Source organism: Polypterus senegalus, chromosome 16, assembly GCF_016835505.1.
Source record: "Polypterus senegalus isolate Bchr_013 chromosome 16, ASM1683550v1, whole genome shotgun sequence".
Lineage (NCBI taxonomy): Eukaryota > Metazoa > Chordata > Cladistia > Polypteriformes > Polypteridae > Polypterus > Polypterus senegalus.
In genome coordinates this window covers 24,009,337-24,036,038 of record NC_053169.1, presented here as the reverse complement: position 1 = coordinate 24,036,038, position 26,702 = coordinate 24,009,337, and the positions used below count along the sequence as shown (strand labels likewise).

Sequence of the window (26,702 nt, the reverse complement as noted above, 5' to 3'; positions counted from 1 at the left end):
GGATACCAAAATGCAGAATACAGATATATACTGTCACACACGTGCGCATAGGAGGCAGTTAAAGGGCCTAAATGGGGGTGGCAGGGTGTACTAACCCTTTCTCTCGTTCCACTGCAGACCGATTATGGGAAATTCCGCCTGGTTCTAAGGACACCACTTCCAGTTCCGACAGTAACAACGTCACTTCTGGTTCCGGCCCTGATGACTTCACTTCCTGTCCTCTCCTTTAAAACCGCCATCTTTGCCTCATCAAGACAGTTCTGTTCTGGACTCAAATCTGTACTCAAATATACCCAACAATTCAATCTTTTGGCAGCCAGGAAACAATATACAGGTGGCTGCCCGAACTCTTTTTGTGGCTAACTTGTATTTTCTTTGACAATATAATAAAAAAACAAAAAAGTGTACTTTTGTTTACAAAAACTATTAAATACCAATGCAATGCATTCAATGTTAATAAGGTGGCAATATTTTTGCAATTTACTTTGGTTTCCCTTAATATACAAATTAGTCTTTGACCATTTTACAGAATCACTGGGGAGTGTCTCCAACCAGGTCTGCCATTAGTAATGTTGTTCCCAAAACACCCAGTTTAGCCCTCTACTTTCATTGGATGTGTAGGAGGAAAACAGAATTTCTACCCTGTGCATACCTTGTAGTTCAAGTAATGGTGGGCGATTTGTTTTGTACTGGGATGAACATACATCACATCCCGCACCTTTCTGAATATCTGCAGAAAACTCATTGCAGGCACAAATGTTCCTAAAATAGACTTCAGAGCAAGAATGTAGATGTGCAAAATAGCATCAAAGCACTCGCCTCTGCATCTTATGGGTTTTTTTGAGAGTGGGAGACGTTAGTGAAGCCAAAGGACATCTGTGAGCTACTACCTGCTTTTGATTTTCCAATTTATTCAGCACACAGATCCAGATGTACTGCCCTGTAGTTCTACGTTTTTTCATTCTGTCCACTCCTCTGAAGCAGAATACAGAATCCATCTGTAAATTCTTCTGTAGCCTCTGTGTTTGGAGGAAAAGTTCAAAGTGTTTGTAAAATGCTTGTGTGTGCTTTTTAACCCCAAAGACAAAAAAAAAAACAAGAAAAAACAGACTGAAGTGATTGGAAATAAATGTGTCATACTTAAGGTAAATAAATCAAGCAAGCCTTCAGTATTTTCAAATAAAATAACTTCTATTAAAAGGAACTTATACAGTCATTATTCTAACAAGGATTTTTACTTCAGTACACACTGTTAATAATTAACAGAATGCTTTATTGTGGGTAAACTATGCAAATATGAAATTGGAAATAATCCCTCTTGAAATTATTTTCAGAGCCTACAAGTTGGCTTACTGTATTATTTACTGTATATACTCTACTGTTATCCTTTATGGGTCACACAGTACCAAATTTGTTTAGGGTCAACAAATCTGTGGCATCCTGCTTATCAATGCTACATAAAGAAGTACAAGAACAGCATGTCACCCATAATAGGATTCAATCTTCTATTTTCTAAGGAGTCTTTTTTTTTGTCATTTCCACTGTCAACTGCTGTCTATGTTATTACTGATGTGGTTTTACTGCTACTTGTACTCAAATAATCCAGTTTTGAAAAATTGGGAACACCTAGTTAGATCCAAAATTAGTAATATATAAGCATATGCGTAAAAGTTCAAGGGTGATCATGTGTCAATGTACCTCCATCAAAGATCTACTTTTGAAGTTCTCTTGGAGTGGCCAAATATATATATCTTGACACATATAGCAACATTTAATGGTCTACAGTTTCGTTATCTAGTTAGTTAGCCAATAAAAGGTGTCATTTCACCCTACTTTCTCCAGTATCAGACACTGACATATATCACAATCTTCTAGTGCCAAAAAAGAAAAACGCTTAAGTATGGAAGATGAAGTCTTAAATTCTGCACGCTTTGCAAATCGGTGCGGCTCAAGAAAGAAATTATTGATTTTATTGTGGAGTTTAATTTAAGTTAGGATAGAGAAAAATAGGAACTAAATAAATTATATGCACTGCAAAAATAAAGCAACAATTGTATTCTTTCATTTCCAGAACCCACATGATTTGCTAGAGGTTGTGAGCAACTAACAACTATCCAAAAAGTTTCAGGTACAAGGCAGAAATTAAAATTGGACAGGATGGCAACTCCACCATGGAACATATTTATCATACACCAAAACTCAATAAAGCCTTTCAAGAAATGTCAGGCTCCCTGTGGAACTGTGCTCAGTTAACTCAAAATAAAGTATGCGTTTGGAATAAACCCAAACTACAATACAGGAAATGCACATTACATCAGAGATAAGTTATCCTTTAAATATGTAAAAACAAGCAAGGCTATATAATCATTCATCAAGCATCACTCAAGCATTCATCAAGCATTACTCATTTAATGAAATATTATCGGTTCCTATGCAAACAAATCACTCACGCCATACTTCATATCATATAAAATATCTGAAGTGAAAGGCTGTTGCTGCGGAAGTCATAAAAATAAATATACATCACCATCATTCAGTATCCTTAACCTGCTCAATGCAATTCAGGGCTGTGGAGACCCCAAGCTCATCCTGGCAGGTTTAGGTCCAAGGCAGCAACCACCACTTCCAGATTTCCAGTCAACCTCATTTGTGTATCTTTGGTCCGTACTACAATATAGGAGAACCCTGAGGAAAACTTCAAGGACAGAGAGAATACCTGGGCCCAGATTTGAACCAAGGACTATAAATCTTCAAGGCAGCAGTGGTAACTTCAGTGCCACCACATTCGACCTGTGTACTTTACTGTGTGCCCTAGAGTGGTACTTATATTTTAAACTGCTTTGTCATGAACTAGCTGTAACAAATCATGTAGACGAGTTTTTTCAGTTCCCCATAGTAGAATGCAGAGTTATGAAGTAAAGTAAGATGATGTGAAACTATAAATATTTTGTAGAATTACCCTGTAAAAAAATTTAAACACATCCGTGTGACAGATAAACGCAATACCTATTAAAAAGGAGTCATGCTTTCATTAACAGATTTATAAGAAATTTACTATTTAGCTTATTGGTGAGTAGAAAGAAACAAATTCACTCACGTACCACTTCCCAAATGGTCAGCTGTTTAGAATTGCTGGATATCCTGAAGTCAATAATCACAGCAAAGCAAAACATCACTTAGAGAAGACAAATGTCCTGCTTACTGTAAATTATCTTCAATCAGGCCAGGATGCACCACTGAACCTTATCCTTGTATACCAAATATAAATGAAGGTTTCTTGTTATTACATCAAGTTGACTGCGTTTTTTTAGTATATGAATTACTAATCTTTTAATACCTCAATAAAAGTACTTTGTGTCTGTTAAATACCCAGTATTAAAGACTGCTCTTTAAATGGTATTTAAGGCAAACTTTAATCTTATGAGTATTACATTAGTCAACCCACTGTTTAATCTGAATCATAAATCTCTGATTCATGCACATTCTTACTTTAGACTAACGAAAGAGTTACGCTTAAGGTAAAAGAAAAATAATAAAATTTGTTTATATTGTTAACTTAAAAGAAAACAGGCTTGTAATCCAAATAGTACTTACAAGAATGACTACACAAATAAATGCAAATCTTATTTTAACTTTTTTTCTTCAAGTCTTAACTCAACATTTCTGCTGAATTTACTATACAGACTCTATGCATGGAGAGCATTTCTGAAAACGATATATTTATACAGAGCACTAAATGCCTTTCAAAACGCAAGCACCAAAACACTCCCTATTACAGTTACATAAAACTAATTAAGATCACACCTACATTAACTGCATCATTTGGAAATAACGCTCCACCAGAAGAAGAAAAAAGCCAAAGGCATTTAGTCTTTGAATTTTAATTACCCAGTAGTGAATCCAGCCAGAAAGGAAGCACTACAACATGCCAGAAGAGGTCCAGAGAAGAAGTAAAATAAACAATCTGTATTTCCAAATTGCAAAGGCTATTTTTTGTAGGCTGATGTTAACTTTACATTTAAATATTTAGCAAACATCCTTCACTTGTTGCCTACTGGAACTCAAATTTTCTCCCACAGCCCTGTGACATGATGACAGGTCAAAGTTCAACTTTACATTTCCCCATACGTGTGTTAGTTTGGCTTCAATATTATAGTTTAATTTATAGCAATGTGATGCGCAGAGTTGCACGCAGCCTTTGGCATCTTCTTGAACCGAGGACGCTGACAGTCACGTCCGGGATTGGTTAGTGCAATGAGGACAAAAAACAACCATTTTGTAGCAAAAAATGCACTGTGAAGTTTTAATGTATCAAAGAAAACGGTGACCAATAAATACGTGCAGTGCAGTTCTTCAATAAATAAAATCATAAATTTCATTAAAAAAGTGCCAATAAAGGATAAAATGATCAATAAATAACTTCCAATAATCAGTTAAAATCCAAGAAGTCTAAATAGGAATCCCTTTCATTCTTTTGCTGAGCCTAGAGTGTCTTAGCCTCCGTCTCGCCTGTGCACCCTTCAGGTCTTCTCAGTTGGACCGAGAAGCCAACAAATGTGGTCTCATCCCTAGCTCTTGTCCCAGCCACCTCGATCAGTCACCACTGGGTGCACTCAATGCTGGACCTCCATCATCCTGCCACTTGTCCTCAGTTCAGCAGGACCCCTGGAGCACTCAACTGCTCCTGCTGTTTCAAACTGCCCCCCAGGAGCGGCCCAAACCTGGAATGCCATTCATCTCGCTCCCTTGTAGGGAAACCAACCACTCGACTTCCTTTCCACCATACTGGCTCGATCTCCAGATTCTTTTGTTCAGACCCCTTTTAAAGGTGCTTTGCTTAACGAGGAACAGCTGAGATGATCACACCTGCAGGTTAACAAGCAATTCGCTCGTTTCCTCATTGAACACCCCACGGCTGCACAGTTTTGCTGCAGCATGCACTGACACCCACCAGTCTGAGTCACTCTTGTTTATACCGAAAATCAAAAAATGCTACAGAATCCTAATGTCCCTCACCACAGGCTAAGATAACAAAGGAGCAGAAAACAAAAACCAAGGGGACTAGATGACCTGATCTAAGGAAGAAGGAAACTCAGAGCAGGACTGACTTGTTACAAGGCAGGTAATGTTTGAAAATTGCTGTTTCGCTTGTCCTCTTTTGGATATATAAGCCAAGGCTTAAATGTCACCTTCCTCCTTTTATATTCAGTATGTGGTGTGCCTCATTCTATAGGGTATAGAAATTGCTGTACTGAACCGCTGTTTGGCGTGCCCAACAGAGGTTACAAACAGGGAACATGTGAGCTACATGCTTCGCATTATGTACAGCAAACAGCTCAGAAGCAGCCAAAACCACAATGTTGCGGCAGAGACATCAATACATACCATATGTCCATCTGCAGCTTTCGCAAAATTCACCGGAATAATTGTAATTTAGAATTAATGCTTTCATTGACTGCTGTGACAATTATCAACATTCATTCAGAATACTGCAGTTGTTTCCAAAAGGAACTAAATTTTGCCAAATTATATTAGGTGTGTCCTGCCTAATAATTCAACAGAAGGGCAGTGGAATAAACTGAACTGTGACCTAAATCTGCTAGCAATACTCCCCAGATACTACTGGAATCCTGACAAACATGACCCAGCTTATCAAATTCTATCATTTTTATTTTGTGAGGTGTGTCTGCCTGAAGAGTAACTTTACGTTATGACAGCTCATTATTCTTTTCTTCCCAAAATTTCCTATTTGTGTTAGTTTGACAAAAAGCAATAAGATTAACACTAATATTGTGTGAGCACAACAAGCAACATTTAAATTAAGTAGGCATTGCCTTTTGACTTATTACCTAAAGTTGTTTGTGCATTTGTTTTTACTTACCTATGCCTTGTAAGTCACTTCGGAGCCTTAAGTCTATTTCCACATTCCTATTTCTTTACATATGCCAAATGTTTCTTGCTGAGTGCATTGTACGTAGCGATAAATAAAATGGACAATACTTGGTTGTTTTCAGGAAAGCATTCTTGAGCAGTACACAGCACTACTGCCTCATAGGTCCAGTAATCTTGTTGGTTTGGTTCCTGGGCTGATCTCTAAGTGGATTAAATTAGCACGTTATCACCGTGGGATTTCTCTAGGCACACCAAAGGATGTGCATGGCAGGTAAACTGCAGACTCACAAATAGAGTGTTAAGATAGGTGGGCATCCAGTCAAGAAGTGTTTTATACACAGTGCTAATCGGAAGAAGTAGGACATGTAACAGTTATTCAAATTGAAATATGACACTTATTGATTAATTTGTTTACTAAGATGTTTTCAAAAGTGTTAAAATATTATTGATGTTATATGCCAATGCATAGTGGATTTAAGATTTAAATATGCAGCACAAGTATTCCTCCAAATTCAAATGAATAGAGGTGATGTGGTAATGAATTCTGAAATGACAGATAGCAACTAAACTAACTCAAACAAGTTCATTCATTTTTACTCTGCATAAACTGATGATCCACCTGAAGCTAAGCATGTTCAGGATTGGCCTGTAATTGGATGGGAGACCATCTAGGAAAAACTTGGATTGCTGCTGGAAGGGGAGGCAGGGGGCACTTAACCTGTGGTCTGAATGTGGATCCCAATGCCCCAGTGCAGTAAAGGGGAAATCATGCTGTAAAAATGGCACCATCAGATGAGACATTAAACCAAGGTCCCGACTCTCTGTGGTCATAAAAGATTCCTGGGCATCCGTTGTAAAGAATAGAGTGTATCCTGGCTAAATTGTCCACCATGGCCAAGTCATTCTGGCCCAGTAATCATCGCCTGTCTCTAATTGTCTCTCTCTCACCACCTCTTCACAATCTAACAGCTAATGTGTGGTGAGTGTACTGGTGCAAAAATGGCTGCAGTTACATCATCCAGATGGATACTTCACATTAGTGGTGGTTGAAGTGGACCCCCAATCACTATGTAAAAGGCAGAAGGTAGAAGTCAGAAAAAGCGCTATATACAGGCAGAAAAGCGCTATATACAGTCATATCAAAAAATTTGGGAACCCCTCTTAATTCTTTAGATTTTTTTTTATCATTGGCTGAGCTTTCAAAGTAGCAACTTATTTTTAATATATGAAATGCCTTATGGAAACAGTAGTATTTCAGCAGCAACATTAAGTTTATTGGATTAACAGAAAATATGCAATATGCATCATAAGAAAATTAGACCGGTGCATAAATTTGGGCACCCCAACATAGATATGACATCAATACTTAGTTGAGACTCCTTTTGCAAATCTTGCAGCCTCTAGACGCCTCCTATATCCTTTGATGAGTGCCTGGATTCTGGATGGAGGTATTTTTGACCTTCTTCCATAAAAAATCTCTCCTGTTCAGTGCAATTTGATAGCTGCCAAGCATGGACAGCCTGTTTCAAATCATCCTATAGATTTTAATTGATACGATACTTAAGTCAGGGGACTGTGACAGTCATTCCAGAACACTGTACTGTAGATATTGAACTGTGTTTTGGGTTATCGCCTTTTTGGAATATCCAACCCCTGAGTAACTTCAACTTTGTGACTGATGCTTGAACATTATCCTGAAGAATTTGTTTAAACTGGGTTGAATTCATCCAACCCTTGACTTTAACAAGGGCCCCAGTCCCTGAACTGGCCACACGGCCCCACAGCATGTTGGAACCTCCACCAAATTTGACAGTAGGTAGCAGGTGTTTTTCTTGGAATGCGGTGTTCTTCTTCCGCCATGCAAAGCGCTTTTTGTTATGACCAAATAACTCAATTTTTGTCTCATCAGTCCAAAGCACTTTGTTCCAAAATGAATCTGGCTTGTCTAAATGAGCATTTGCATACAACAAGCGACTCTTGTTTGTGGCGTGAGTGCAGAATGGGCTTCTTTCTCACCACCCTGCCATACTGATGTTCTTTGTGCAAATTGCACTGAATTGTAGAACGATGTACAGATACACCATCTGCAGCGAGATGTTCTTGCAGGTCTTTGGAAGTGATCTGTAGGTTGTCTGTAACCATTCTCACAACCCTGCGCATATGCCGCTCCTGTATTTTTCTTGGCCTGCCAGACCTGCTGAGTTTAACAACCACTGTGCCTGTGGCCTTCCACTTCCTGATTCCATTCCTTACAGTTGAAACTGACAGTTTAAACCTCTGAGATAGCTTTTTGTAGCCTTCCCCTAAACCATGAGACTCAACAGTCTTTGTTTTCAGATCTTTTGAGAGTTGCTTTGAGGATCCCATGCTGTCTGTCACTCTTCAGAGGAGAGTCAAAGGGAAACACAACTTGCAACTGACCACCTTAAATACCTTTTCTCATGATTGGACACACCTGTCTATGAAGTTCAAGGCTTAACAAGCTCATCCAACCAAGTAATCAGCATTGAGCAGTGACATTCATTCAAATCTGCAAAATTACAAAAGGACCCACATTTTTGCACAGCCAGTTTTTCACATTTGATTTAATTCCATACAACTAAATACTGCTTCACTAAAAATCTTTGTTCATAAAACACCCCAGTACTCAGATGTTCCTAGGAAATGAAAGACATACCACTGTTATCTATATTTTTGTTGAAAGTAGAGTAAATTATTATGCAGGCTGAGAGGGGTTCCCAAACTTTTTCATATGACTGTAAATGTAAAGAATTAGTATTATTATTATCTGGGTTACAACAGGATAGGACTGTGCTCTTTATCTTCTCCCAGTTGGCTGTTCCAGGTAAATCTTACTCAGAATGTGCCCAGTGAAGTTCATAAGTAGATACCCAATCCACATCATGGGCCTCCTTTCTAATTTGGAGTAGCAGTGCTTCTACTTCAGGAACCTCACAGAAAATAAGGCTCATCAGCTGTTACAGAGAGTTCCCTCACAACTTCCCTTTATCAGGTCAATGGTTGCCAAAAATGGCTTTGTCTAAAATAATTTTATACTCTTTAAACAAGGATTTCATATTTCAAGATGATTTATACCAATAGAGTTCCTTCCGAAATAAGACATTTTTACAAAATGACCTGCTGGCAGAGCTCATTACACCATAGCATTAAAGTCCCCTTAGTTTTAAATGTTTTCGTCACATATTGCCAGTTTCGCTGAGAAATGTTTGTACTTTATAGGAAAACAAACACAGGAGTGAAGTATTCAATTCTAAACAAAATATTCCAAGGGAAAAAAAATTAGCTAAGTGTGAAAGACGAAATTCATGAGATATAATGTAGGTTGGAAAAGCACAGTCGGCAGCCAATTTTAAAGGACTTATGCCAGCATGTCTGTTAGTAATTATGAAGCAAATAACTACATAAATGAAGGTAAGTGGTACTCCTAAATGCTTACATCTCTCCGGTTTGCTTTTTGTCCCTGTTTCTGAATTTCACAGTATTAAACATGGAAAATTTGAGCAGAATTCCAAACCATTCTAATCATCTTTTCCCCTTTTGTGACATATTCGTCATGTTGAAATTCATTTATTGAAAATAAACTCTCCAGACTTGAGGTTGATGTTGCCTAATTGTACCCTGCCAAAGAGGCCTATCGCTGAGTTTGACGCGACCCGGCTAAACTCTCAAGTACGAGGCAATTTGATTTTCCCTATTTCAATGTATTATTAAAGGTGACATCATATTATGTATGCATATTTACAACATGCTATTATACTTTTCCACAGTGTGACAGTCCCTCTTTAAAAACTCAGTTTAATTGAAGGTCACATTTTGAAAACTTGCTAAACTGCACTGATATATTTTCTGGGAAAAATGTGTATTTTTTTTAAATAGTATGCAGAAATCGTAATCTGGATTATAGAAATAGAACACAGTAACCTAAAACAGAACACCACACTGTTCACTGTAATTAGTCAATGAAGGCCATTTAATGAATAACTTAAATCACAGTATTACATTTTGAGGATAATCCCAGCAGTACTGAGCATAAATCCATCATGGTGGCCAATGATACACACTCACAGCAGAACTCACACTCCCCCAGGGTCAAATCACAGTCAACAATACAATTAAGAGACACATTTTAGGGTTCTGGCTGGAAAACTGAACTATCCAGAGAAAAATCCAAACTAATATGACCAGAACGTGCAGATTGCACACAGACAACGATTGAGCACAAAAGTGAAATATATTAAACTCTGATATCCTCCAGAATTAGAAAACTATTAAAGCCGTGACTATTCACCGTAATGTACTCCTTCACCTTTTCTGCACCTCCGTATTCTTCATATCAAATTATCCTGTGAGTTCTGAGATTAGCTCACTGTCATTTATTTAACCTTATGTTAAACATATTTGCTCTTTTCTTAGCAGCTATAGAATAAGTTTCAGCTGGTGAAATTTCAAATATATTCACAAAAGGCATACCTTGTATATCCCATATTACTCTTGGACACATACGTTATATTCTCAACCTCATCTGGTAGATACAAAAATCCCATATTGCAAATATCAAATTCAGGACAGGCAGCAAAACCCAGGATTAAGGTATCTAGCACAGAGGTGTCTGCAGACATTAGCAGATGTTGAGCTATAAATAACCCTCACAATGTGAAATCCAAGTAATGGCAAAAACATGCATGGTTAAAACACACTTAATAACTCATTGTGCAAGACAACAAGATATTCTGTATTAAGAGCCTGGTCTACATAAGATGTGGGTACTTTGAGAGTAACTGTGTATATGATTGTCCCATCCAACCCTGAGTCAACCACAAAAATGGGGAAAGAAAGACAGGATTCATAAGACTTGTCTTTAAAAAATATTGGTAAACTATAAAGGAATAGGAAAGTAGGCAACACAATTTAATCTAAACATTTTAGATACAAAATCTGAGGAACTGGAACATAAGATTTTATCAATTAATATTACTATTTAATTTAATATTGTTTCTTTGTATCAGTATACTGCTGCTGGATTATGTGAATTTCCCCTTGGGATTAATAAAGTATCTATCTATCTATCTATCTATCTATCTATCTATCTATCTATCTATCTATCTATCTATCTATCTATCTATCTATCTATCTATCTATCTATCTATCTATCTATCTATCTATCTATCTATCTATCTATCTATCTATCTATCTATCTATCTATCTATCTATCTATAAGACCTAACACCAATGCACGGCATTAATAATGTCTGCCTGGATGGATTTAGGGATGCCAAAAACCTCTTCCACCATCTTAACATGCAGGAAATGTTACCAATGTTGTATCTTTCAAAGCTTTGTGATGAGTTTGAATGGCCAATGGAAAGTTGTTCTGCAAAGTACACACATGAGAAACTATTAACATCAACATTTTCTCAAAGCTAAGCATTTTCGGGTCCGGCCTTTACTTGGATGGGAGACCATCTAGGAAAGCTTGAATTGCTGCTGGAAGAAGTGTTGGTGAGGCCAGTAGGTGGTGCCTACCCTGTGGTCGGAATGTGGATCCCAAGTCTCAGTGTAGTGATGGGGACACTGTGATATAAAAATGTTGCCGTTCTTCAGATGAGACATAAAAGCGAGGTCCTCACACTATGTGGTCATAAAAGAACCCTGAGCATCCTACGTGAACAGTAGGGTGTATCCCAATGTCCTGGCTAAATTGCCCACAATGGCATTGTCATTCTGGACACCCTAATCGCACCTTGTCTCTAACTGGCTCTCTCATGCCTTTACCACCGAACAGCTGATGTGTAGTGAGTGTATTGGCACAAAAAATGGCTGCCATCACATCATCCAGGCGGATGCTACACATTAGTAGTGGTTGAAGTTGCTCCCCAGTGACTGTGTAAAACTCCTTTGAGTTGTGAGTAAAGCACTATATAAATATAAAGAATTATTATTAATATTATTAACATACTAAGACTCCTTATACATAAACTTACCATATAATAGTTTAGGTTTTCTCTCATTGTACACTGCTACAACTGCATTTGTGAAGTCACAAGGCTTTCTGTGGACATTGTTTTGAATAGGCACCATATGGCGATGTTGTTTTAGAACCTAAATATGCTTTACTGGGATTCAATGCAGCTTTTCTACAAAAAGTGGACAATGACAAAGTTACTACTAATACTACAGCCACGTCTACCACGTTCTATCTGGAAAGTGAAAGTACAGTCTTTTTCATCCAACAGTACTTTCTAACATACCTTTTTAAATTAGCAAGACTATACAACTTGGTACAACTGTAATTGTATAATATTTTCATTGTTCATATAAAAATACATTTTCACTGCTGTGTGTCATTGACATAAAGTTCTGTATTTGTGATCTGACTGTACATTTTTTTTATTAAACGGTTTTGTAACAAGGAGTCATATTTAAAAGTAACAGTGATAACAGAATGCAATTCCATGAGTTAGTCGACTCCATTACATATGAGCTTTAAAAGGCACTTTACAATGAAGTTAAAAAATGGAGCACAGAGAGGCTTGTGGTGACTCAAAAGTTTTCATACACAGCAGATTTTAATTTAAGTGATGTGAAAATGCCATCGACTGATGTGTGTTAGTGCTAGAAGGTCTGTGACTAATTGTTGTTCAATTTTTTTTAAGCATAACATTTTTGAAAGTATACCCAATAGGGTATATCTAATAATTATCAATTGAAAAATATCTATTAATACAAAATGACCAATGCTAGCATAAATAAATATCACTATTAACCTATGAAAGGAGAAAAGGAATGTTTCCCACCTAGCGATTTGTATAAGTTAAAACACAGTAATTCATTAAAATGATATAAATGAGTAAGAACTTATATAAGCACTAGCTGTGTAAGCCCATGCTGTAAAAAGCCCAGGGTCCTAGAAACTATTGAAATCGTCAGAAAAAAAAAATTGAAGTGCACAGATGTCAGGTAATTGAAAGGAACTACTCTGGGCATCTCTCTCCTAGGAGAATTCGTTTTGCTGACGTGCTCGCCTTGCTTGTGTATTAGCAGCTAAACGACTTTGTCTTTCTTCAGAGGTTTCGTTTTCCCGATGTGCTCGCCTCACTTCTGTATTAGTGGCTAAGCAACTTTGTCTTTCTTCGGAGGATTCGTTTTGCTGACATGCTCGACCCGCTTGTGTATTAGCAGCTAAGCGACATTGTCTTTCTTTGGAGGTTTCATTTTTCCGATGTGCTCCACTCGCTTGTATTATTAATGGCTAAGCGACTTTGTCTTTCTTCTGAAGTTTCGTTTTGCTGATGTACTGGCCTCGCTTATGTTATTAGCGGCTAAGCGACTTTGTCTTTTCTTCAGAGGTTTCGTTTTCCCGATGTGCTCGCCTCACTTCTGTATTAGTGGCTAAGCAACTTTGTCTTTCTTCGGAGGATTCGTTTTGCTGACATGCTCGACCCGCTTGTGTATTAGCAGCTAAGCGACATTGTCTTTCTTTGGAGGTTTCATTTTTCCGATGTGCTCCACTCGCTTGTATTATTAATGGCTAAGCGACTTTGTCTTTCTTCTGAAGTTTTGTTTTGCTGATGTACTGGCCTCGCTTATGTTATTAGCGGCTAAGCGACTTTGTCTTTTCTTGTGATGTTTCGTTTTCCCGATGTGCTCGCCTTGCTTCTGTATTAGTGGCTAGGTGACATTGTCTTTCTTTGGAGGTTTTGTTTTGCTGATGTGCTTGCCTCGCTTGTGTTATTAGCGGCTAAGCGACCTTGTCTTTCTTCTGAGGTTTCGTTTTCCCGATGTGCTCGCCTCGCTTCTGTATTAGTGGCTCAGCAACTTTGTCTTTCTTCAGAGGTTTTGTTTTGCTGACGTGCTCGCCTCACTTATGTTATTAGCGGCTAAGCAAGTTTTCTGTTCCCTCGGAGGTGGAGCCCTTACCCCGACTCTACCTTTCACTTCCGGGCCAGACAGACACACACACTTCCACGTGTAGACGTTTATATATAAGAAGAGAAAAATATTAAAAATATACAAGTTCAAGCAACCACTCTCAATGTAAAATTGAAACAGTAAACTAATTTCTAGTTGAAGTCAGATAGAATGTTTCTACATTTCAAGCTGGACAAGTTTTCAAAATCAACAATGCTTTTTAACAGGTAATTTTGAAATTTTAAAACTTTGCACAGTCTATCAGAATGAAAACTGAACTGTCTTGACAAATTTCCTTGAAGAATAAGTGTGACACTTCTCAATAAAACTGGTCCAACAGGGGCCAAGTTGCTTCATGCAGAGACACGGACAGACTGACAGATAAACATGGGCTTTCACAATAGGTGCTTACATGTCAACGCACCTAAAAACAAAGCAGTCGCATGGACTTGGCTCATTAAACTGCCATGGCCTATGCGAGGGTGGGTACTCGTAGGACTGGGTGGGGCTTGTAATGGAATGGCATTCACATAAGCCACGGTTCCTGCCTTACACACAGTGCCGCAGGGATAGATGTTCACTCCCAACAACTTTGTACCTTGTAGCGGTCAAGTGCCGCTAAGATTCACATCGTCAATGTGACGGTGATTTATTTATTTTAGTGGAGGATTACCAGGGACAACTCCAGCCTCCACACACTACAGAGACCAAATAAAGCAATCTGGGAACATTAAACGATAAAGAATATAATGAAATTAAATTATCTAAGTGAAAACAATAATACCAACCATGATCCCTTTGGCGATATTACATTTAACATATAAACACAATAAACACACAGCAAAGTCCATGAAAAAACCAAAACAGATGAAATGAGAAGTGACGAGATTGAGTCCAGCAATCTGTATGTAGAAAGGGAATGGAAAGCACAGTCCTACCGGTAGTTGCTGAAAGGATGACGACAGATGGATGGTTCAGGAGCGCTCCACTCTTCCGGGAAAGCCAATGAATCCAAACACAGTCCTCAGTATACAGTATACAGGTAGACACATGATCCAGACCCCAACAAACAAATACAGGGTGGCCCACGAAAAAGTAGCCCGCCTTTCTGCCAGAGTGGCGCGCCGATTGACTACCCTCGTCACGAAAGCTGTGTAGGCGTGGTGCAAGCGTGTGAGTACGAGCTGAGCGACATGTATTGACGCACAAGGAGATCATTTTCAGCACTTTCTGTAAAGAGGGAGTAAAGATTTTTGCATTTCAAGTTCTTTCTTTCTTTATGGAAGGGCGTCTTTTTTGCCAGGGAGGCGGGCTACTTTTTCGTGGGCCACCCTGTACAATCCAGGACACAATGATGATATATGGCAGAATTAACGGCAGACAGATAAATGCAACACACAACGCACCAAAACAAACAAAACTTTTTTTCTATTTGCCATCTGCCTTCCTTTTAACCTACTTTGACCACCTTTGACCCCCCAACGGCCCCTGCAGGGACTGCTGGGAGATGCAGTTTTAATTGATAGAGGCCCTGGTACAACCTGACAAAGTGCTCTCAGAAATTAAATATAATGAGATGCACTAAGACGCCTGCTTTTGTTTTGCTCTTTTAATCATTCCGTTAGTGTTTTATAAAACTATAAAATTAAAATGTTTCAGCTGAAAATGAGTCTTCTGTATTTAATTATACATTTGTTTAACAAATATGGTTAGGACTGGGTTGTAATTATTAGGATCCTAGAGCAAATTAGATTGTGTGGGTATGAAAAAATAATGAAGCTGCCATTAGGTGCACACTGCCAATGCACCAGTCACACAAACAAAGTCTGACTGCTAAACCACAGCACTTTGACTTACTTTTCTTTGTCAGAGCATGAACAGCACTTTGCAGCCTTTGCTGACAGACACCGTTTTCCTTAATGGCTTTATTTTTGGAGTTGATTTAACCCTTGAACATACTTTAATGGAACCAACATTAGCAGAATTGTATGGACAAGATACTATTCTCATTGTGAAAATACAGTGGTGTTCACTATGCCACATAAAATGAGCTTTCTACAGCCACCAGTACTAACCCATTATTGACAGGGTATTTGCGGAGCATTCATTGGTGTTTGCTTTGCAAATATTTATTGACTTACTGTGTATATTTGAATATTGCTAAAAGGCTCTACACTAATTATGCCTAGACTCACATGAGCACAGCTTTATTTGGCAAAAAATGTCCTTTCCCCTCATCTGGACATGTTGCCTTATTAGCACTAACTTTATCCAGAATATGAAATCTCAACTCTTATGCAGTAATGTAGTACAAAGTAATAACAGCTTAGCTCCAGTGATGCATGGTTTAAAATTATAATGAATACAACAGTAGATAATGAATGAAAATGCCATTGCCCACACATCAATTTTGGATAAGTGTGACTTCACATAACTTTGATGTTGAGGTGGTACATGGAGACTTTATTGTTCTACTCATAGATTCCAAATCTAGAGCACTAAATTCAATTACAGAGGCTTCAGGAGTAATCAACAAAATATTGGAAAAAAAAACAAACAGGCAAATACGAAACCCACAGACTCCTTGATCCCAAATTAATTCAACGAGGTATGAATTAAATGAATAATTACAGGTGAACTCACGGATTCACTGCCCTAGGCTTGTACGATCTTCCAGCATCTGTGGGCCATTTCTCTATTCCCCAAGTTGTACTGGTTAGGTTAACTGACATCTCTAAATTGGCCCTGTGTGACTGTGAGTGTGGCAGTGTGCACACACATACACGTACCTGAGATGGGCTGGTGACTTGCTCAGGATTGTTTCCTGCCCGTCACCCAATGATCTTAAATTGGATTAAGGGAGCTTGAGAGTGTTGGGTTATGAACATCTCCTTCAAGAAAATTAAGCTTTATATTGCCTATAAGAAAAACAACAGCAGTTTTAACTAGAAAGCTTATGAACATAAGAGCAACATTTTACAAGGAAAAACAAAAATGGCAAAAAGCAGCAGAAGACGCAAATTATTAGGACTCAAACCTAGGAGGCTAACTACTGTGCTACCAAAATACACGTTTTAAGGAGCTCTTACATATTGTGAAGATTCCTATTTGTTATTCTAAAGATGCCTCTTATTACATTTGGCAGAAACCTTCACCCAAGCTGACTAACGGGATCAGAATACATATACTGATAATGGCTTAGAGGGGCCCAAGCAGGTCAAATATATGTGTGTTTCAAAGTTCAGCGCTTCAGCACCTAAACAACACTGCACTGCACTGCACTAAACACACACTGTAAGAAAACATTATCTTACAGTTTTGCTGCATATTTATAGCAGGTTTCACCTCCACTTTTGGCACCATGTTTGACCAAACTGTCAGAAGCCGCATCACTAATATGAAACACAAGAGGCACAAAAGATTGGAATTTGTGTACAATGACCAGACAGAAACCTTGCTCAAAGATGTACAAAAAATACATTCTATCTGGATTTGAATGTCTATGACATCTATACCTCCATTCTCCAGAATTCTTTCCATGTCAAATCTTCTTACCCTCTCATACCTGCATCCCCACACAAAACAGAATATCAGTAATTTAACCTTCACCTCTAAATAATGAGGCAAAGGAAAGCTGCCCCCAAACACACACTGAAGACAGTATCTTTGTGTTAACGTATGAAGCCTTACCCATAAATATCAAAGGTTCTTCCATTCCACAACTCCGGGCTATGCTCTATTTTTCTTATTAAAGAAGAGTCGGCTGATGTAAAAGAATTTCTGAAACCAGTATAGGGTTCACTTGATTGGTCTTATGATTTAATGTTGAGAGGAGAGGGAGACTCCAGCAGGGAATGGAAGGAGTTCAAATGAAGCTTTTTTTGGATATGGATGATTACTAGTCTGGCAAAGAAAAGGATATGGGGATGTCAGGTGTGTCCTGTTAAGCTGAATTGTAACTAGAGATGTAAAGTGGTGAAAAGGAAAAATAAAGAAAGATATTGAGAAGTGTGGATTTGCAGTAGCTAAAGAGGGATGGAAGGGTTTGTGGATACTGGGGAATGGGAAATAGGGGATTTAATGGGAATTCATTTTTAAGCAAAAGTAAATATATGAAAAAGGATTTGTTCCAGTATGTGGAAAAGAGGATGTTTTGAGTTGTTAAAAGAGAATATGGGAATATAAATGTTTTGAAAATGAATAACTGTGTTAGACTGAACACTGTAATGAGATATGCTATGATGGCGATTGTATTGGTTTTGTTAGTGATGATGGATATGATGAGAGCATGAAAGAGAAAAATATCTTTTGTTTTTTGTATTGTGTACTGTGTAAATAAAATTTACTTCATATATATTTATTTATATTATATATATATATATATATATATATATATATATATATATATATATATATATATATATATATATATACTGGTCAAAAAAATTAAAGGAACACTTTTTAATGAATGTATGGCATCAAGTCAATGAAACTTCTGGGCTGTTGATCTGGTCAGTTAAGTAGCAGAGGGGATTGTTAATCAGTTTCAGCTGCTTTGGTGTTAATGAAATTAACAACAGGTGCACTAGAGGGGCAACAATGAGATGACCCCCAAAACAGGAATAAATGGTTTAACAGGTGGAGGCCACTGACATTTTTCCCTCATCATCTGTTTTTTCACTCATTTTGCATATGGCTACAGTCAATCTCACTACTGGTAGCATGAGGCGATACCTGGACCCTACAGAGGTTGCACAGATAGTCCATCTTCTCCAGGATGGCACACCAATACATGCCATTGCCAGAAGGTTTGCTGTGTCTCCCAGCACAGTCCCAATGGCATGAAGGAGATTCCAGGAAAGAGGCAGTTACTCTAGGAGAGCTCGACAGGGCCGTAGATAGTAACCGGTCAGCAGGACTGGTACCTGCTCCTTTGGGCAAGGAGGAACAGGATGAGCATTTCCAGAGCCCCACAAAATGACCTCCACCAGGCCACTAGTGTGAAAGTCTCTGACCAAACAATCAGAAACAGACTTCATGAGGGTGGCCTGAGGGTCCGACGTCCTCTAGTCCTCCAGCACCATGGAGCTCGATTGGAAATTGCCATAGAATATCAGATTGGGCAGGCCCACCACTATATATATATCCATCCATCGATCCATTATCCAACCCACTATATCCTAACTACAGGGTCCTGGGGGGGACACTGTACTGTGCTTTCAGTAAAGTAGGGTTCTGACATGTATAACAGCCTTAATAGCATTAGGACTCCCAATACTCATAACCCATTCCATATGAGAACACAGTGCTTTCCCACATGAAGTATTTGCACTTTGATACATTGTGTGAAATGGTGTCTGTGATATTGTCTTTGTCACCTTGTGCTGCATGAGGACATTATGAGTGTGAATGAACAGAAGGTTCAGGCTTTTCTCATGGGGGAACCAGGGCTAAGCCCACGATGCATACTCGGGTGTGGGATACGGAGGATATGCAATACAATATGTCCACCAGAAAGCTATTCAAGCAGACACTTATACTCTCTTTCTCTCTTTGCATGTGTGGGAGTGAGGAAATGTGGTTAAGGCTTTGGACTTCAAACCCTGAGACTGTGGGTTCAAATCCCACCACTGACAATGAGCAACCATGTCACTTGACCTGCCTGGGCTCCAATTGGAAAACCAAAATAAATATAACCAATTGTATCATAAATGTTGTGAGTCACCTTGGATAAAGGTGTCGGTCAAATAAGTAAATATAAATGTGTGTGTGTATGCGAGAGAGAATGTGAGAGAGTAAAATACTGGAACACCATCTGAAGCTATGAATGTATTTGTACTCACAGGTGATTACCACAAGAAATGTCAAGAGAAAACAGACTCAGGTTGTTTATTTTAATTTATACTTGTTAATACTCATTTATTAATGTTTCAGATTGACTGTAAATGTTTTTTATTCACAAGGTCAAAAATGACCAAAAGATAATCTTTGTCTCACAACTGTGTTCAGCATTCATAATAATACTTAAAAAAGAAATGATAGATCATTTGCATAGATGGGGCATTGCATGAAACAAATCATCAAATTTCATGGTACAAAAAACATTTAGGATGTCTTTTCCACTGGTAAAGTCAGAAACAGGTCATGTTTGACCCCTCAAGACAGCACAAGGGTTAAACGTACTGTACTATGGCTTCTCTCACTTAAAATGAACACTTTCTTGTGTTATTTCAATATAAATCTCATTATTCATTCAACCCATCTGTGCATTTACTTTGAATCCTAATTATCTATTTCAGTGTCAATGGGGCTCCCAAAAAATAACTCACCTAGTCTCTGTCAAATTAATAGAGAACAGTATTAAGAGCCGTTAGTAATAGAACTACACATTCCACTGGTATTAATATTGATACTGATACGAGTATTCAGCACAACTCCTGGTCCAGACTTTGGCCTTGGTAACTCTCTGCTGGCAGCGGTACCGGCATGTCTTACCAACATGCTGCAGGTGATTCAAAATGCTGCAGCATATTCAACCAGCCAAGATCACTCCTTCATTCAGAACATAACATTGCCTCTCTGTAGCTGTGCATATTAAGTTAAAATCATCGACGCCGGTCTACAGAGTAATCAATGGATCTGCTCTTTTATATGTGAAGATACTTGTGAGGTTCTATGTTCCTTCTTGATCACTCAGATCAGCTGATAAATGGCATCTGGTTATGTCACTTCAGCGTGACATTAAATCTCAGTCCAGATTCTTTTCATGTGTAGGTCCTAGCCAGTCCACATCTCTTCAGAATTTTGACTCCCTCAATGCATTTAAGAAGCATGTGAAGACTTTTTTGTTTGGTGAATTTCTGTCAAACTGATATTAACTGCTAGGTTTTATAATCTGGGAATTAGAACTTGGTTGTATTTACAGTAGTTCTGAGCTCTTCACTTGTCCTGAAACACTTGTAAAAACAGTCCCCCATATTGTTGTTACTCGATTATGTTTAACACTTTTGTCTGTGAGTCAGGCATTTAGTATCCACTTAGTCCTGAACATAGTCGCGGGGGTTTGCTGGAGCCTATCCTAGCTAGCAAAGACAGGAACAAACTTTGGACAGGACGCCAGTCCATCGTTTGGCGAACACACACACACACACACACCTGGGCCAGTTTGGGATCCCCAATTTACCTGATTTGCATGTCTTTAGACTGTTGGGAGTAAACTGGAGCGCCACCAGGAGAAGCAGCGCTACCGCTGCGCCACCGTGCCGCCCATTCGCCAATTTGTTTAAACGCGTCTGCAGCAAGTACATTTAAATGTATATTTATTGTTGTGCATACTTTAGAGAGTTTTAATATTATCTATGTAACTACATGGATTTTTATTTTCATAAAGAATAATAAATCTCGGTCTCAGTGCTTACTCTGAAAGACGCTATATAACATAAAGCCGACAGACCTGCAATCGCGGCAAAGACTCAACTTTTCTTGAGCACGGGAGACGACTTTGAGAAACTACGTGAAATCAAGCCTTCATAAAGTTGTCTCATTACAGATTTGTCCCACTGGAAAAAAAATCACTAGACCTGAACAGGAATGATCAAATCAAATCAAAGAGACGTTTGGATCGGTCAGGAAAAGGGAAATAAACGACGCGTCCTCGAAACTTAAGCCCACAATCCCCGGGTCTGACTGTTCACCATACAAGGTCTATTTAGCGACAGCACAGGTTGTGGCTTAATCGTGTCTGACGTTAAAAATTCCCTTTTTTTTAATACTTTATCGTTGCGCACTTTTCAAAAAAGCAACAAGTTAGGTAACGCGACCGCGCGGAAGGTTCCCCCCACAGGTGAAACGGTCCCCCCGATACGAACGCTCACCTTGCCCCCCGCACTATTTATTTTAAACCCGAATCCACTTACCCGGAAGCCCGCTTTCTTCATAAATGCCGCATTCCGATGGACTCACACTCCACAATTCCAAATGTCTTCAGGGGTCAGTGAGCATTACCCAGCAGCAGGTAGGCTGGCAAACAACGAAGGGACCCCACGACGAAGTGGTGAGTGTCCGTGCGCCCTCGGCGGCGCGATGTTTCTTCTCGAGGCGGTCTCTAGGCTTACAACGCGATCTCTACAATCGCTTCATTCCTAACAAAAAAAAAAAGCTTGGAGTCGCTGCGAAAAACTGCCTTTGCGCAGGCGCAGAACCCGGCCAGCCGGTTCGGCTCCGAAGAACAAAAGTAAACTTCGGCTTTACTTTCAAGTCACGTGTGTCTTGATATTGCGCTGGGGGCGCCGTTGTAATTTCTTCGGCTGTCTCTGTCTTTGTGTATTTTTAGAGTTACGTTTCAGTTGTTATGCTTACTACATCTCGTTGCACTTATTGCGTTTTGTTTCCTTTAGAAGCTACGACGCTTCCTGTTGTTTCGTCTTAAGGTTCCCACGCTGATTATACCATATTGTTATTATTACTCTCGTCTCAGAAAAAGAGGAAAAACAACGCGCTAAGATAGGCAGTGGGCGAAGCTACTTTTATTTTTCATATCTTCAATTCCGAGGCCACCGCTTCCTGTATGATCGCGACACGGGATTAAGTCCAAGAGGAGTGGCATAATAGTGGCTCCCCGTCCAGGGTAGGTTCTTGCCTTGAGACGGGTCGGATAAATAGATATACCATAACACAACTCATAACGGTGACGTGTGGTGAGATTCATGGCTGGATAGGCACTGACTCCTTCAGAGTAAGATTTACAAATATATAAACCGAAAAGAGTAGCTTATTCACTATTCAATTGGCAGCATGTACATTGGTTATGTTTCATATCTCATCGGCATTCTTTAAATACACATAAGTAAAGTACATATTTAGCTAAGAATACGTTACATTTATACCGGTGAGAGGGAGCGGAGAGAGCGCATTTGCTCTGCATCTTCCATGTATTCTATTTGCCGTTGAAATTCCAAAATTCATACTCATTCAATACAAATGAAAGTATAGAGAGGTGTACAAAATGAAAACGGATTTCAATTTTGACCTTAATTGAAATATTTAGTTGTTTTTAAAGGCTTTTAATTCTGATGCTTTAATACAGACTGTTCAACAAAAGGATAACAAGAAAAACAAAACAATATTTTATTTAAGGTCAAAATTTAGTTTTTAAAATATTGGATTGTTTTTTTCTTAGTCTGATCCAATTTTTTTTATAAAATTGAAAACCGTTTATGGTCTTACCTTTATTTGTAAATTAAGTCCATGTGCCTATCCTTCTCCATAAAAATCTCTGTCAATTTCTTGTAAAAGTCCTCGTTATTTTACTTTAGTTTTAAAACTCTTAATCTTCCATTTTGACAGTCAGTTGGGACAAAAAATAAAAATAAAGGCCCGCTACAGTGCACTTGACTTTCTGATATCGCTAACTTATTGGCGCCTAGAGCCTAATGGGTGGAGAAGAGTGTCAGGAGTAGTTTGTGACAGATGGTTATCAGCTAGAGTGAAAGGGAAGGTCTAAAGGACGGTAGTGAGACCAGCTATGTTATATGGATGGAGGTGGTGGCACTGACCAGAAAGCAGGAGACAGAGCTGGAAGTGGCAGAGTTAAAGATGCTAAGATTTGCATTGGGTGTGACGAGGATGGATAGGATTAGAAATGAGTACATTAGAGGGTCAGCTCAAGTTGAAAGGTTGGGAGACAAAGTCAGAGAGGTGAGATTGTGCTGGTTTAAACATATACAGAGGAGAGATGCTGAGTATATTGGGAGAAGGATGTTAAGGATAAAGCTGCCAATTAAAAGGAAAAGAGGAAGGCCTAAGAGGAGGTTTCTGGATGTGGTGAGAGACGACCTGAAGGCTGTGACAGAGCAAGATGTAGAGGACAGGAAGATATGGAAAAAGATGATCCACTGTGGCAACCCCTTAGGTGAGCAGCCGATAGAAGAAGAAGATTGGTGCCTAGAGCCTCTGCGTAGAAGAACAGCAGCAACAAGCACCTGTTGGGCTCACATCCACCCCCTTTGTAGCAGCACAGTACTGTCTGCCTCACCTTGTGCCTTTTCACTGAGGTTTTATGTCCAATCGACAAAACTAGATATGTCACACACATCCATTAAAGATATTAGCCAGACTGTGGAAAGTCAGGGTGTATAATAAACATGCCTGCAAACATTTTATTGGCAACATACAGAGAGACCACAACAGGCACACGCCAACTGCATGCATCAACCCCAAGTGTGAGGGAGAGCGCAGTCCGAGGTTAGGTGAGGCTGGTCGCTACCACACCTTGTGTTTCTCCCCTGTATTTGAACAGGAACTGCTGCAATTCAGCGATTTTGACTACAAAAATGATTAAAGTTATTGGAATCGTACAGAAAACAAATTTATAGCACAAACCAATGAACAGATTTATTTTATATTATCATTATTAGTTTGTTTACTTTTCATGATGCCTCCCCTGACTGCACGTCTCTGACTTATGAAGTGGATAAATAAGTATACCGTGACATGGATAGATCTATCATAACACAACTTATAAAGTGGTTTCATAAGTATACCATAACATGGATAAATAGATATACATTAACACAACTCACAAAGTGGATAAATAAGTATAACATCCATCCATCCATCCATCCTCTTCCGCTTATCCGAGGTCGGGTCGTGGGGGCAGCAGCTTAAGCAGAGAAGCCCAGACTTCCCTCTCCCTGCCACTTCTTCCAGCTCTTCGGGAGAATCCCAAAGGCGTTCCCAGGCCAGCCGGGAGACATAGTCTCTCCAGCGTGTCCTGGGTCTTCCCCGGGGCCTCCTCCCGGTAGGACGTGCCCGGAACACCTCACCAGGGAGGCATCCAGGAGGCATCCTGATCAGATGCCCGAGCCACCTCATCTGACTCCTCTCGATGCGGAGGAGCAGCGGCTCTACTCTGAGCCCCACCCAGATGACTGACCTTCTCACCCTATCTTTAAGGGAAAGCCCAGACACCCTGCGGAGGAAACTCATTTCAGCCACTTGTATTCGCGATCTCGTTCTTTCGGTCACTACCCATAGCTCATGACCATAGGTGAGGGTAGGAGCGTAGATCGACTGGTAAATTGAGAGCTTTGCCTTACGGCTCAGCTCCTTTTTCACCACGACAGACCGATGCAGAGCCCACATCACTGCGGATGCCACACCGATCCGCCTGTCGATCTCACGCTCCATTCTTCCCTCACTCGTGAACAAGACCCGAGATACTTGAACTCCTCCACTTGGGGCAGGATCTCTCCCCAACCCTGAGAGGGCACTCCACCCTTTTCGGCTGAGGACCATGCTCTCGGATTTGGAGGTGCTGATTCTCATCCCAGCCGCTTCACACTCAGCTGCGAACCGATCCAGAGAGCTGAAGATCCCGGCCTGATGAAGCAAACAGGACAACATCATCTGCAAAAGCAGTGACCCAATCCTGAGTCCACCAAACCGGACCCCTTCAACACCCTGGCTGCGCCTAGAAATTCTGTCCATAAAAGTTATGAACAGAATCGGTGACAAAGGGCAGCCCTGGCGAGTCCAACTCTCACTGGAAGCGGGCTCGACTTACTGCGGCAATGCGGACCAAGCTCTGACACGGTTGTACAGGGACCGAACAGCTCTTATCAGGGGTCCGGTACCCCATACTCCCGGAGCACCCCACAGGATTCCCGAGGGACACGGTCGAATGCCTTTTCCAAGTCCACAAAACACATGTAGACCGGTGGGCAAACTCCCATGCACCCTCCAGGACTCTGCTAAGGGTGAAGAGCTGGTCCACTGTTCAGCGACCAGGGCGAAAACCACACTGTTCCTCCTGAATCCGAGGTTGACTATCCGACGGACCCTCCTCTCCAGAACCCCGAATAGACTTTTCCAGGGAGGCTGAGGTGTGATCCCTCTATAGTTGGAACACACCCTCCGGTCCCCTTTTAAAGAGGGGACCACCACCCGGTCTGCCAATCCAGAGGCACTGTCCCGATGTCCATGCGATGTTGCAGAGGCGTGTCAACCAAGACAGTCCTACAACATCCAGAGCCTTAAGGAACTCGGTATCTCATCCACCCGGGGCCCTGCCACCAAGGAGTTTTTGACCACCTCGGTGACTTCAGTCCCAGAGATGGGAGAGCCCACCTCAGAGTCCCCAGGCTCTGCTTCCTCATGGAAGGCATGTTAGTGGGATTGAGGAGGTCTTGAAGTACTCCCCCACCGACCCAGCGTCGAGTCAGGTCAGCAGCGCACCATCCCCACCATATACGGTGTTGACACTGCACTGCTTCCCTCTCCTGAGACGCTGGACGGTGGACCAGAATCTCCTCGAAGCCGTCCGAAGGTCAATCTCCATGGCCTCTCCAAACTCCTCCCATGCCCGCGTTTTGCCTCAGCAACAACGAAGCCGCTTCGCTTGGCCTGCGGTACCTATCAGCTGCCTCCAGAGACCCACAGGACAAAAAGTCCTATAGGACTCCTTCTTCAGCTTGACGGCATCCCTCACCTGTCCACCAGCGGGTTGGGGATTGCCGCCACGACAGGCACCGACCACCTTGCGGCCACAGCTCCGGTCAGCCGCCTCAACAATAGAGGCACGGAACATGGCCCATTGGACTCAATGTCCCCACCTCCCTCGGGGCGGGTTGAAGTTCTGCGGAGGTGGGAGTTGAAGCTACTTCTGACAGGGGACTCTGCCAGCCGTTCCCAGCAGACCCTCACAACACGTTTGGGCCTACCAGGTCTGACCGGCATCTTCCCCACCATGAAGCCAACTCACCACCAGGTGGTGATCAGTTGACAGCTCCGCCCCTCTCTTCACCCAGTGTCCAAGACATATGGCGCAAGTCCGGCGACCACGACCACAAAGTCGATCATCGAACTGAGGCCTAGGGTGTCCT

General features: G+C 40.4%; 1 protein-coding gene across 2 annotated transcripts in view; it reads right to left on the bottom strand.

The window, feature by feature from the left end:
- rin2 (Ras and Rab interactor 2) overlaps positions 1-21,795 on the bottom strand; it is a 213,659-nt gene extending 191,864 nt beyond the window's left edge. Inside the window, exon 1 of one of the 2 annotated variants that reach the window (XM_039738550.1) lies at positions 21,738-21,795. The gene's annotated coding sequence lies outside the window, so the exon portion shown is untranslated. The remainder of the gene's footprint in view (positions 1-21,737) is intronic. The other variant, XM_039738551.1, reaches the window with a different exon arrangement.
- Positions 21,796-26,702: the final 4,907 nt, after the last annotated feature.